General features: G+C 38.8%; 1 protein-coding gene across 3 annotated transcripts in view; it reads right to left on the minus strand.

Annotated features, from left to right (window-relative positions):
• Positions 1-13,108, minus strand: part of LOC117026978 (vascular endothelial growth factor receptor kdr-like) — a 348,517-nt gene that overhangs the window by 144,773 nt on the left and 190,636 nt on the right. The gene's annotated exons all lie outside the window — the stretch shown is intronic.

Raw genomic sequence — 13,108 nt, forward strand, 5'->3', positions numbered from 1 at the left:
CACACACACACACACACACACACACATAACTCTACACACACTTTCTGTTAAACAGAAATGGCTACAGTCTGGGAGGTTAGTTGTTGGATAAGAACTACTGATGGTGCTGATCCAAGCTTAACAGTTTTAATCATTCCATTGCATTTGTGTGTGGGGTGTGTGTTGGGGGTTAGAAATGATAGAATGTTACCTTGCAGTCAAAGTTTTAAGATAGAATTAAATGATTAAAACATTCTACTTGTCATACAATTATATTATCATTTCTTGTGGCTACTTGCTTCCAGCACCCCAAGATTTGCTTAATGTTCCTTGGACCAATATTTATCTTGATAAAGTCTACCTCTTGATCATTCACAGCTGTGATGTTCTTGACTGAAGAATATGGCTGGCTGAACAAGTGAGCTGACAGCTTTCAAAATCTGTGCCCCTGTTATCTAAGCCACTTGGTAGTGAACCTCCATAGCCCTGAATCCCAGCATCAAGTTGTTAATGCAGAAGACCCATTCAGGCATTAATAGGTGATTGCTGAATACAGGATAATGTCCCCCATCCCTTAATTTTTTTGTTCCCATAATCACATGCCCAGTTTGGAGCTATTGTTTTTCTCTATGGCCACTTTTAGGCCACATTGCCATTTGTCTACTGGACATTTCCACTTGGGGTTCCCACTAACATGTCAACAATAACTCAACAAAACCTCTGATTATTTCTCCCTCAGACCAACTCGTCTTTTGAATTTTTCTCTGGAGGAAGACATCTATTTCCTATAACCAAGGATTAAAAGCTCACTATCATGTTTGATTCTTCTCTCTCCTTCAACTTCTGCATTCCACCTCCCATCAGTTGCTAAGTCCTATCAATTGTTCCTTTGCCACAGCTTTCACTTCACCTTTCCTCTCAGTTTCCACTATGCAGCTATCCTAGTCTGGGCAGTCATTACCTCATGCCTGGACAATTATAATGTTTCCCTAACTGAGTTGCTCTCCTCCAATCACACCATTCTCCAAACTAATTTCCTCAAGCCACCTCATTTATCCTCCTGAACCATAACTTTGATCAAAACCCCTTTCCAAAGCTCTCAATGACTCCCCACTGCCTCCAGATAAAGTTTATATTCCTCCCTCAAGGTAGGCGCACTCTTCCTCACCAACTATGTCATCCAGCTTCTCCATAAATCTGTTCTCACATGCTCAATTGTTCCACATGTTCCACAATTATATTACATTGGCTTCTGGTAATCTTTTAGGGCCAAGTTAAAAGTTACCTCCTCATATAGGTCTTCTCTGACCACCTACTGTATAGTAGGCTTCCCCTCTCTACCTAACTATTCTCTCTCTCATGCGTTTATCACAAGTACAAAATGGCTATTCATTTATTTATTGTTTCTTTCTATCATTGCAATGTAAACTCTATGAGGACAAGGACCACACAAGTTATAGTCAGTGCTATAGCCCTAACATCTAGCATAGTACTTATCATGTCACAGATGTTTAATAAATATTGGTAGAATGAATGAGTGTTGATTGATCAATTCCAATCCGTATACATTTTGTTCATACCACCTTCTTCCCTTGAAATGCCATTCCCAACCTCTCTGTTTTCGTGAATCATACCTATTCATCCATCGCTGTTCTGGTCTTTTTGAAGCCCCTTTGGTTGCCCCTGCCCGAACTGACCACTCCCTTTTCTGTGCTAATACTATCTGACATTATATACATAATGCCTTTAGGTATTTGTTACATGTTTCTCTTTATTATCAGTTGGTTTGTATGATGCTTTAAGACACCTTATCAAGAATAGGAAGGCAAATAATATGCATTGACTGTACTTCAAAATTTAGAGCAAACTATCACATAATGTATTTTTATTCTCATAAGTGTCCCTGAGTCTTTTTCATGATTTTCCATCTTGTCTCACTCATTACCTTGTCTTGACTCCTTAGAGTATAAAACTGCTTCAGGTAAGGAATCCCTTCTTGGCTATTACAAAGCACTCTATGAACACTCAACAATCACTGACCAATGTTTTAAGATGTTGTATGTAATGATCATCTTTTCTGTAATGCAGTTGACAACAAGATATTGATGGGGATCCTGGAGACTGCCTTTTGGGAGATGAGTTTAGCATAGCTATAGTTACCAGACTTAAAACTATTATACAGTCAGGCTCCAAAAAGCCAGAGGGTCTCATGAAGGTGAACAGCCATGCTTCAGGCCAGGCTGGGTCATGCTTCCTGAAAAAAGTTCTCATGCATGTCTGAAATTGTGAAAGGTAAAAGCAAAGCCCTGAATTCTATGCCATGAAGGTATTTTTCAGCTATAGCCTCTGAAGCTAATAGTGCCTTATTTAACAAAGAACTGAGTACTGGAATGGAGGAGATACTTGATCATTATGGACTGAATTTTTGTGCCTCCCAATTCATATGTTGAGGTACTAACCCCCAATGTGATGCTATTTGGAGGTGGAGCCTTTGAGAGGTAATTTGAGGTTTATATGAGGTCATCAGGGTAAAACCATTATGATGGGATTATTGTCCTTCTAAGAGGAAGAGAGAACAGAATCTTCTCTCTCTCCACTCTCTGCAAGCCAGAAAGAGAGCCCTCACCTGGGAAGCAAATTGGACAGCATGTTAATTGGACTTCCCCAGGTTCAATAACTGTGAGAAATAAATTCCTGTTCTTTAAACCATCCAGTCTGTGGTATTTTGTTATGAGTCTAAGTTGACTAAGACATTGACATTTAAAGCTTTTTAGGAGAGAGACAAGAAGGTTGCTGTGTTTGCATAACTGCAATTGACCTGACCGGTGAATCTAACAGGAAGTGGTAGCTAGTTTTGCTGGCTGCATTTCAGCCTCTAATTTCCCTCCTTTCTCTTTCTTTCCCTTCCCCTATATGGCTGTATGAATTAATGGGTTTCAAGCCTGATGTTTCAGAGGATGCGTCACTGCCTTATTTCTCCCACCTCAGCCTAATATAGATGTCTCCAATGACTCATACATATAAAATACTTATTTTCTCATATGGTGTGCACCCTAGAAATCATGACTTGTGGGGACCAGATGAAGGGATTAAAATCTGGATATTTTTGTCTTCAGATCTTTGAAGGTCTGTTACTAGGAAGAGTAAGCAGACAGGCTTTGTTGTGACTTCAGTGAGATTAGGAGTGTGGATGGAAGCAAATTTAGTATAAGGACAAACTTTCTAATAGACATGCCCCAAGAAGGAGAAGGCTGCCTCAGGAAGTAGGGGAAAACCGTGTTTCCCTGAAAATAAGACCTAGCCAGACAATCAGCTCTAATGCGTCTTTTGGAGCAAAAATTAATATAAGACCTGGTATTATATTATCATATATCATATCATATATCATATCATATTATAGACCCGGTCATATATTATATTAAAATAAGACCAGGTCTTATATTAATTTTTGTTCCAAAAGACATATTAGAGCTGATCGTCCAGCTAGGTCTTATTTTCAGGGAAACACAAAAGTTCTCTATCACTGGAGACACTCAAGTTGAAGTTGAATGAATCCTTGGAGGAAATGTTGTGGTTGTAATTGAAGCATTAGGAGAAGGGAGAGGAAGTTTGGACGAGGTGATCTATAAGGAACTTTAGGATCTTGGCAATGTGCAATTCTAGGACATTGAAAGGGGACAAATAACAAAAGCTTTTCTACACTCTCTTTCCTTCACCCTTAATTCTCTAGGAATGCCCTTCCATGCAATTTGCTTCTGTAAAAGTCAAAAGCTGTCCAGAAAACTCCCCATCTGAGGCATATGGGAAGTACAGAGCATCTTGTGAAACCCCAAATCTATCTGAAAACCACAATGCCATTGATTTTTGTGACAAATGGGAAAGAAATGAGGTACATCAAAGTCTTTGGAAGATTGCCAGAGGCAGCCGAGGGGCTTTGGGTATCTGAATTCCAGCTTTTATGCACTTGTTTTAGCATTGCTGAAACTCAGATATAAACCATGGCAGTTGCCAAAGGTCCTCTGAGCCCAAATTATCAGCTTGTAACAGCTCAGTCTCTTTAAACTAGCTATTTGTTCCCTAAAAGAACAAGTTTCAACCTATAGTCATTGGCCATAAAAAATTACAGACAAGCTCAGTGAATGAAAATAGATTATTAGACATGTGCTTTTGATTGTAATTATTAAAAACAACAACTGTGAGTTGGGGCAGAGGTGAAACCATTCAAAAAGCATTAATTTGCTTGAAAATAAGAATCCTCCAGGGACTTGCGTTATACTCGGGAAAAGTCCCACTTATGCCATTAGTGCTTAGCTTTAGGATAAAGAAGAGTTTGGAGACTCCATTTTGAGTTTGTACTACACTCTTCATCTTTTAGGTGCCTATGTTTTTAATACTCAGTTTAATTATATCCGGAAAAGATGAGTAGTTTAAATGTAACTTCCACTGTTAGGCTCAGGCAGAGAATCCTTGTGGGTTATCTTTTTTATATTCTGAACAACACAGACTAGAAGGGGTTCAATTCTACTTCATTCCACTGCTTCTTTTGGACATATACTCTGGCAGAGAGGTTTTGAATATGACCGTTACTTTTCTCATGTCATCTGCTCAGAGAGGTCCTATTCAGATCAGTAGTCCTCCACGCTGAGAAGCAACTTGACAACAGTAAAGTCCCTATGTTATGTTGGGTCTTAAGCATGTGAGCTTAGAATAGTCATTCCTTCTAGAGAAGAAAGAAACTCAGTTTGCAGCAAACTGTGGTGGCCCAAGGCTCTACCCACCAATGGGGACAGAGAAAAGAGCTGGTAGGAACTGTCTGCAATTACATTTGTAAAGCCAAATCTTTACAGGTTTTCCTTGCTGACACTGTGCTCTGGGTTGCTTGGGATCAGGGTGGGGATGCCCTTTCCTGGAAACTTGCTTGTACATATGGTAAATTTCCCCTAAAACCACGAAGTCATCATCACGTGAAAGAGCCCTGAGAAAATCTATACCGTCATCTGAAGTCCCTCTTCTCAGTTAAGGCAGCCACCTACATTGGGCACCTAAGCTGATCTTAGAAAATGACAGAAGAAAGAAGGTTTTGCCTGGCTCATTCTATATTTGCAAATAATAATCATTATAACAACAACAACAACAACAACAATAATAATAATAATAATAATAATAATGTCTTAGTTTCCTGGGATTTTATCTATGAGTGATTTAATTTAAAACTTCTACATTCCATGGTTTCTGCTTCTGAAGCTATTGGGACAGTCCAGCTGCCTCTGGTTTGGACTAGGCAAAAGAGGGGCAAAATGATCTGAAATAACATATCAGATGTCCTGTAAACATGTCAGAAATGTGCTAATGAATGGACACAAATATTTATATAAGTGGAAAAATTCATAAAATGTCAAAGTAACAGAGGGCAGATTTTCAGAGTCTGGAATAGCAAGAACAGAGATACTTTCCTTCCTCATCTCCCACCCCTCCCAGTCTTCCCATCTCCCTCTCTCTTCCTATGCTTCACACATTATATCTTAAGATCTTTCCCAAAGTCATTGTTATGGAATTGCAATTGTATCAGCTTACCTCTACTGTTTTTTTTTCCCCTCATACTATAGATGGGCAAGCTGAGTCCCAGGGAAGGGAAATAATTTACCAAGATCATACAACCAGGTTTAGCAATAGAGCCAAGACAATATCACTGATTTTCTAATTTCTCATTTATAATTCTCCTTTGGTCTTGGACTATAGTTTTCCTATGACCTAGCACCACCCTATTCCCCCCACCTCCCCAGAATAAATTAGATGGGGCAATCATTGGTAATGAAGATGACTGATGCATAAACAAATTCTTTCAGCCTTTTTCTCTGAGCTACTTAGGGAAAATCAAGCTGATTGGGGTGCATAACAATCTCTAAGTCTAGGAAAGGGTGCTTGAAAGTTGAATCACCAGCCTGTTTCCATGGAGAACAGAATGAGAGTGGGGGAAGAAGCTGAAATTAGAGCAATGAAATTATAGTTAAATTCAGTATATTTTATACATAATTGGTGATGGTGTTTGAGAAGTAGGGTGAGTTGCTTGAACAGTCCTATCTCCCTTGGGGATCACTTCCCATGTTTGACATTTGGCAGTCAGGAGTGCCAAGTGTCTGCACATTTGTTTATTCCTCTCTGTCTCTCTGAAGATAAAGGGTAAGACACAAAACAGTCTCTATTTCTGGGCATCCAGGACAGGGACAGGAATTATGTGTGTCTGGCAGAGCAGTGTGCTGCCAGGGATTTTAAGAAATCATTCTGTTTTATTCAGAATACACAAGCTTCCTCCTCCCCAGCCTTTCCCTCAACTGGGAGCCCATGCTGTTCTGTTAGGACACTCTCCTTGAACCTTTCTCAGCCCACTCCAGCTGTTTCCCATACAGCTATTACATGACTTGAGAAAGGAGAGAAGTTGCTGTCCAGAAAAAAAATGGAAAAGACTGGATTTGCTTCCTCCATTCTCAATGACTCATTCTCATGTATGTGTGGTTGTGGGAATATCTGTTCACTCAAAGACCCCAGGCCTACTATGAGATGTAGTCCAGTTCTCTGTCTTCTAGCCGACGCTTTCTATTAAAACTATAGGCACAGGGCTACCCTGTCAACCTTATTATTACTTTTTGTACAGGACTTGGAAAGAATAAGAGAGAGGCCAGGATAGTTTCAACTTAAACTGCTCTTCATTCCCCTCACCAATTCTCTGGTCTGACTTCTGACCTTAGTTCCTGGGCTTAGTCCTTGATGCATCCCGGAACTACCTCAGCTGCGGAGGAGGGAAGAACTCGGACTGCTAAGGCTCCGTTTATGGCCCACAAGTCTGAGGGGACAGCATATAACACGGCTGAACCCAAAGCTCACGGCAGAGACCTCGGAGCAAAGACTGCGGGAGAAAGGCTGAAAACGGTGGGTTAAGCCCTCACTGCCGAACAGAGAATGGAAGCCTTAGGCACTGAGACTAGCTGCCCCCTCCCTAACCTCCCAGAGCTCACCCCGCCCCCACCTGCCCAGTGCTAGAAGCAGAAGAGTAGCAGTGTCAGATCAAAAGAACAGAATATTTGCTGTTCTGAGAACTGTGGACTGCAGACACGTATTCACAGCCCAACAAATTCCGGCAAAGGAGAGGGAGCTGTGGAAGCAGGACCAGCTGTGGTGGTGGTCGAGTCATTGCTCTGAGCCACCTCTCACAACTCACCCCACCCCTGACCCCACCTATCTGGGCGGATCTCTGCAGTAGTAAACAGAAACTACTGAAACATACGGACTCTGAATCTGGTGCAGGAAGAGCTTTGGAACTTCAAAAACTCTCTGCATACCCAAACGGACACTGTGCCCTGTGACCCAAGCGAACTGTTAACAGAGGAGAAACCTGTCTCACAGGGAATCCCGCCACTGTGTGAGAAGCTGGAATAGTGCAGAGAAAACATAGCACTACCATGTGAGAGAGAGAAAAAGGCTGCAGTCGGAGAGAAAATAAAACATTCTAACAACAAGTACTGGAAAACAAAAGAAAGACCTCTTCCTATCAACCTGTTGCAGAAGCCACTCCTGTAGATGTCTAGGAAGAGAAATAATAAATCAGCAATTGCCATGAATAACCAAGGCAACAAGACAGCTCAGAAAGAAAGTGAAAAGTCTCCAGAAAAGAAACTTAAATATATGGAAACATGTGACTTAAATGACAGAGAATTCAAGATTGCAGTTCTGAAAAAACTCAACGAGATGCAAGAAAACATGGAAAGGCAGTTTAATAAACACAGAAACACAATCAAGAACAACATGTGCATTTTATGAAAGAGACTGAAATTTTAAAAAAAGAACCAAATAGAATTTTTGGAGATTAAGAACTCAGTAGAAAAAATTAAGAATGAAATAACCAGCTTAGGTAGTAGAGTTGACCAGATGGAGGAAAGAATCGGTGACATCGAAGATAGAAACCTGGAAATGACACGTATGGAAGAAGAAAGAGACTTGAGAATTAAAAGAAATGAAAGAACTCTACAAGAACTTTCTGACTGCATCAGAAAGAGCAATATGAGAATAATGGGCATACCAGAAGGAGAAGAAAGAGAGAAGGGAACAGAGAATATATTCAAACTAATTGTTGATTAGAACTTCCAAAAATTGTGGACAGAACTGGATCCTCAACTCCAAGAACCAAACAGAACACCTAATTACCTCAATCCTAACAGGCTTTCTCCAAGGCACATTGTATTGAAGATGACAAACATCAATGACAAAGAAAGAATCCTCAAGGCAGCCAGGGAAAAGAAGACGGTAACCTACAAAGGAAAGCCCATTAGATTCTCATCATATTTTCAGCAGAAACTCTACAAACCAGGAGGGAGTGGAACCAAATATTCAAACTATTGAAAGAGAGAAATTATGAGCCAAGAATAATATATCCAGCAAAAATATCCTTTAGATATGAAGGAGAAATAAAGACCTTTCCAGACATACAGAAGCTGAGGGAATTTTCTAACACACGACCTGCACTACAAGAAATATTAAAGGAGGCCATTCGACCATCATAAACAGGGACAATTTGTGGCAACCAAAACATAAAATGGGGGAGAGTAAAGGCCTGAACCGGAATATGGGAATGGAGAAAGTAAGCGTGCTGAAGAAAATGGAATACTCTAAATATCAAACTTTCTTCTACATAAACTTAAGGGTAACCACTCAAAAAAAATCCAGAACTGAAACACATACTGTAATAAAAGAAGAAACAGAGGGAACATCATAGAATATCACCACACAGAAATAATAGACAACAACAAAAGGCAAAGAAACAATGGAGACACCGCCTTACCAGAAAACTAAAGACAGAATGATAGGAAATCCTCACATATCAATAATCACCCTAAATGTAAATGGACTGAACTCACCAATAAAAAGGCACAGAGTAGCAGATTGGATCAAAAAACTAAACCTAACCATATGCTGTCTCCAAGAGACACATCTCAGCTACAAGAACAAGCATAGACTCAAAGTGAAAGGGTGGAAATTGACACTCCAAGCAAATGGTATCCAGAGAAAATCCAGTGTAGCTATACTGATATCAGATGAAACAGACTTCAGGGTGAAAAGGGTAACAAGAGACAAAGATGGACATTTCATAATGGTAAAGGGGACTATACAACAAGAAGACATAAAAGTCATCAACATGTATGCCCCCAATCAGGGAGCCCCAAAATATGCAAAGCAACTGCAAACAGAACTAAAGGGAGAAATTGAGCAAACCACAATTATACTAGGGGACTTAAATACATCATTGACAGCTATGGATAGATCATCCAAATAGAAAATAAATAACGAAATAGCAGCCCTAAATGACACATTAGATGAAATGGAAATAATTGATATATATAGAGCACTTCATCCTAAAATATCAGACTATACATTCTTTTCTAGTGTACATGGAATATTCTCAAGGATAGACCATATATTGGGACATAAAATCCGCCTCAGCAAATTTAAGAAGATTGAAATCATACCAAGCATATTCTCTGTTCACAAGGCTTTCAAATTGGATATCAACTGCAAAAAGAAAGCAGGACAAAACACAAATACATGGAGATTAAACAACATACTTTTAAAGAACGACTGGGTCAAAGAAGAAATTAGAGGAGAGATCAAAAGATACATAGAAACAAATGACAATGAAAACACATCCTACCAAAATTTTGGGGATGCAACGAAAGCAGTTTTAAGAGGGAAATTTATATAATTACAGGCCTGTTTCAAGAAACAAGAAAAATCCCAAACAAATAACCTCATGTTACACCTTAAAGAACTAGAAAAAGAAGAACAAATGAAACCCAAGGTCAGCAGAAGAAAGGAAATAATGAAAATCAAAGCAGAACTAAATGAAATAGAGAACAAAAAGACAACAGAAAAAATTAGTGTGACGAAGAGCTGGTTCTTTGAAAAGATTAAGAAAATTGACAAACTCTTGGCTAGACTCACAATATAAAAAGAGAGAAGACACTAATTAACAATCCAGAAATGAAAAAGGGGATGTTATCACAGACACGACAGAAATACAAAGGATCATCCAAGAATACTATGAAGGACTATATGCCACCAAATTCAATAACCTAGAAGAAATGGACAAGTTCTCAGAAACATATAACTCTCCTAGGCTGAACCATGAAGAACTGGAAACTCTAAACAGACAGATCACCAGTAACGAAATTGAATCAGTCATCCAAAACCTTCCCAAAAGCAAAAGTCCTGGACCAGATGGCTTCATTAGTGAATTCTACCAAACCTTCAAAGAGGATCTAATACCAATCCTGCTCAAACCCTTCCAAAAAATTGAAGAAGAGACAGTACTCCCTAACTCATTTTATGAAGCCAACATTACCCGGATATCAAAACCTGGTAAGGACAACACAAAAAGAGAAAACTAGATACCAATATCTCTGATGGATACAGATGCAAAAAACCTGAACTAAATTCTAGCAAATTGAACACAACAATGCATTAAAAAGACTATTCATCACGACCAAATGGGGTTCTTCCCTGGGACACAACGATGGTTCAAAATCCACAAATCCATCACTGTGATACATCACATAAACAAAATAAAGGACAAAAATCATATGATTATATCAATTGATGCAGAAAAAGCATTTGAGAAGATACAACATCCATTTATGATTAAACCACTTACTAAAATAGGTATAGTCGGAAAATACCTTAACATAATAAAGGCCATATATGACAAACCCTCAGCTAATCTCATAATTAATGGTGAAAAACTGAAGCCCTTTTCCCTACATTCAGGAAGACGACAGGGCTGTCCCATATCACCTCTGCTTTTCAACATAGTGTTGGAAGTCCTTGCCAGAGCAATCAGCTAAGAGAAAGAAATAAAAGGCATCCAAATGGGGAATGAAGAAGTTAAATTGTCACTGTTTACAGTTGTCATGATGTTATATATAGAAAACCCTAAAGACTCCACCAAAAAGCTCCTAGAAACAATCAAGGAATACAGTAAATTTGCCGTCTACAAAATCAACGTACAAAAGTCCATTGCATTCCTATATACTAACAATGAAATCTCAGAAAAAGAAATACAAAAAACAATTCCTTTTGCAATTGCAGCAAAAAGAATAAAATACCTAGGAATAAACTTAACCAAGGATGTGAAAGACCTATGTGCTGAAAACTACAAGACTTTTAAAAAAGAAATTGAAGAAGACACAAAGAAATGGAAAGACATTCCGTGCTCTTGGATTGGAAGAATCAACATACTGAAAATGGCCATATTACCCAAAGCAATATACAGATTTAATGCAATCCCCATCAAAATCCCTATGGCATTTTTTTAAAGAAATAGAACAAAAAATCATCAGATTTGTTTGGAACCACAAAAGACCCCGAATAGCCAAAACAATCTTAAGAAAAAAGAACAATACTGGAGGTATCACACTCCCTGACTTTAGCTTGTACTACAGGGCTACATTAATCAAAACTGCATGGTATTAGCAGAAAAACAGACACATACACCAATGGAATAGAATTGAGAACGCAGAAATAAAACCACAGAAATATGGACAGATAATTTTTGACAACGAAGCAAAAAACATACAATGGAGACAAGACAGCCTCTTCAATATTTGGTGCTGGCAGAATTGGATAGCCACGTGCAAAAGAATGAAACTGGACTGCTATCTGTCACCATGTACCAAAATTAATTCAAAATGGATCTAAGACTTAAGCATAAGACCTGACACAATAAACTTCATGGAAGAAAACATAGGTACTAAACTTATGGACCTTGGGTTCAAAGAGCATTTTATCAATTTGACTCAAAGGCAATGGAAGTAAAAGCTAAAATAAACGAATGGGACTATATGAAACCTAAAAGCTTCTGCACAGCCAAAGAAACTATTGACAAAATAAAGAGGCAACCAACTGAATGGGAGCAGATTTTTGCAAACAGTGCCTCCGATAAGGGGCTAATATCCAAAATGTACAAGAAACTCATGCAACTCAATAACAAAAAAACAAACAACCCAATTGAAAAATGGGCAGAGGACTTGAAGAGACATTTCTCCAAAGAGGACATACAAATGGCAAATAGACATATGAAAAAATGCTCAACATCACTAATCATCAGAGAAATGCAAATAAAAACCACAATGAGATATCACCTCACCCCAGTCAGAATGGCTATCATCAACAAGACAAATAGTAACAAATGTTGGAGAGGCTGTGGAGAGAAAGAAACCCTCATACACTGTTGGTGGGAATGCAGACTGGTACAGCCGTTATGGAAGGCAGTGTGGAGGTTCCTCAAAAAATTACGAATAGAATTACCATATGACCCAGCAATCCCTCTCCTGGGTATCTACCCAAAAAATCTGAAAACGTTTATACATAAAGACACGTGTGCTCCAATGTTCATTGCAGCTTTGTTTACGGTAGCCAAGACATGGAAACAACCAAAATGTCCTTTGATAAATGAATGGATAAAGCAGTTGTGGTATATATACACAATGGAATATTATTCGGCGGTAAGAACAGATGAAATAGGACCATTTGTGACAACATGGATGGATCTTGAGAGTATAATGCTATGCGAAATAAGTCAGACAGAAAAAGCAGAGAACCATATGATTTCACTGATATGTGGTATATAAACCAAAAACAACAAAAGAACAAGACAAACAAATGAGAAACAAAAACTCATAGACACAGACAATAGCTTATTGGTTACCAGAGGGTAAGGGGTTGGGGATGGGAGATGGGGTTAAGGGGGATCTAATATATGGTGATGGAAGGAGAAGTGACTCCGGGTGGTGAACACACAATGGAATTTATAGATGATGTAATACAGAATTGTACACCTGAAATCTACGTAATTTTACTAACAATTGTCACCCCAATAAATAAAGTAAATTTACACTAATATCCAAAGGAAGGTTATAACAATCAGATTCTGGCTAAGGTGTTCATGTCTAATACTGACTTAATGTGTTGCCCCTTCCAGGATATTTGCATTTCAGCACAATTCTGCCTTAAACTCAAACAATGAGCTTTCAATTATAGATTCTCAGTCAACTTTGCAGGCCTATATTTGAGAAAAAGTACATTT

The sequence above is a fragment of the Rhinolophus ferrumequinum genome, chromosome X (assembly GCF_004115265.2).
Source record: "Rhinolophus ferrumequinum isolate MPI-CBG mRhiFer1 chromosome X, mRhiFer1_v1.p, whole genome shotgun sequence".
NCBI lineage: Eukaryota > Metazoa > Chordata > Mammalia > Chiroptera > Rhinolophidae > Rhinolophus > Rhinolophus ferrumequinum.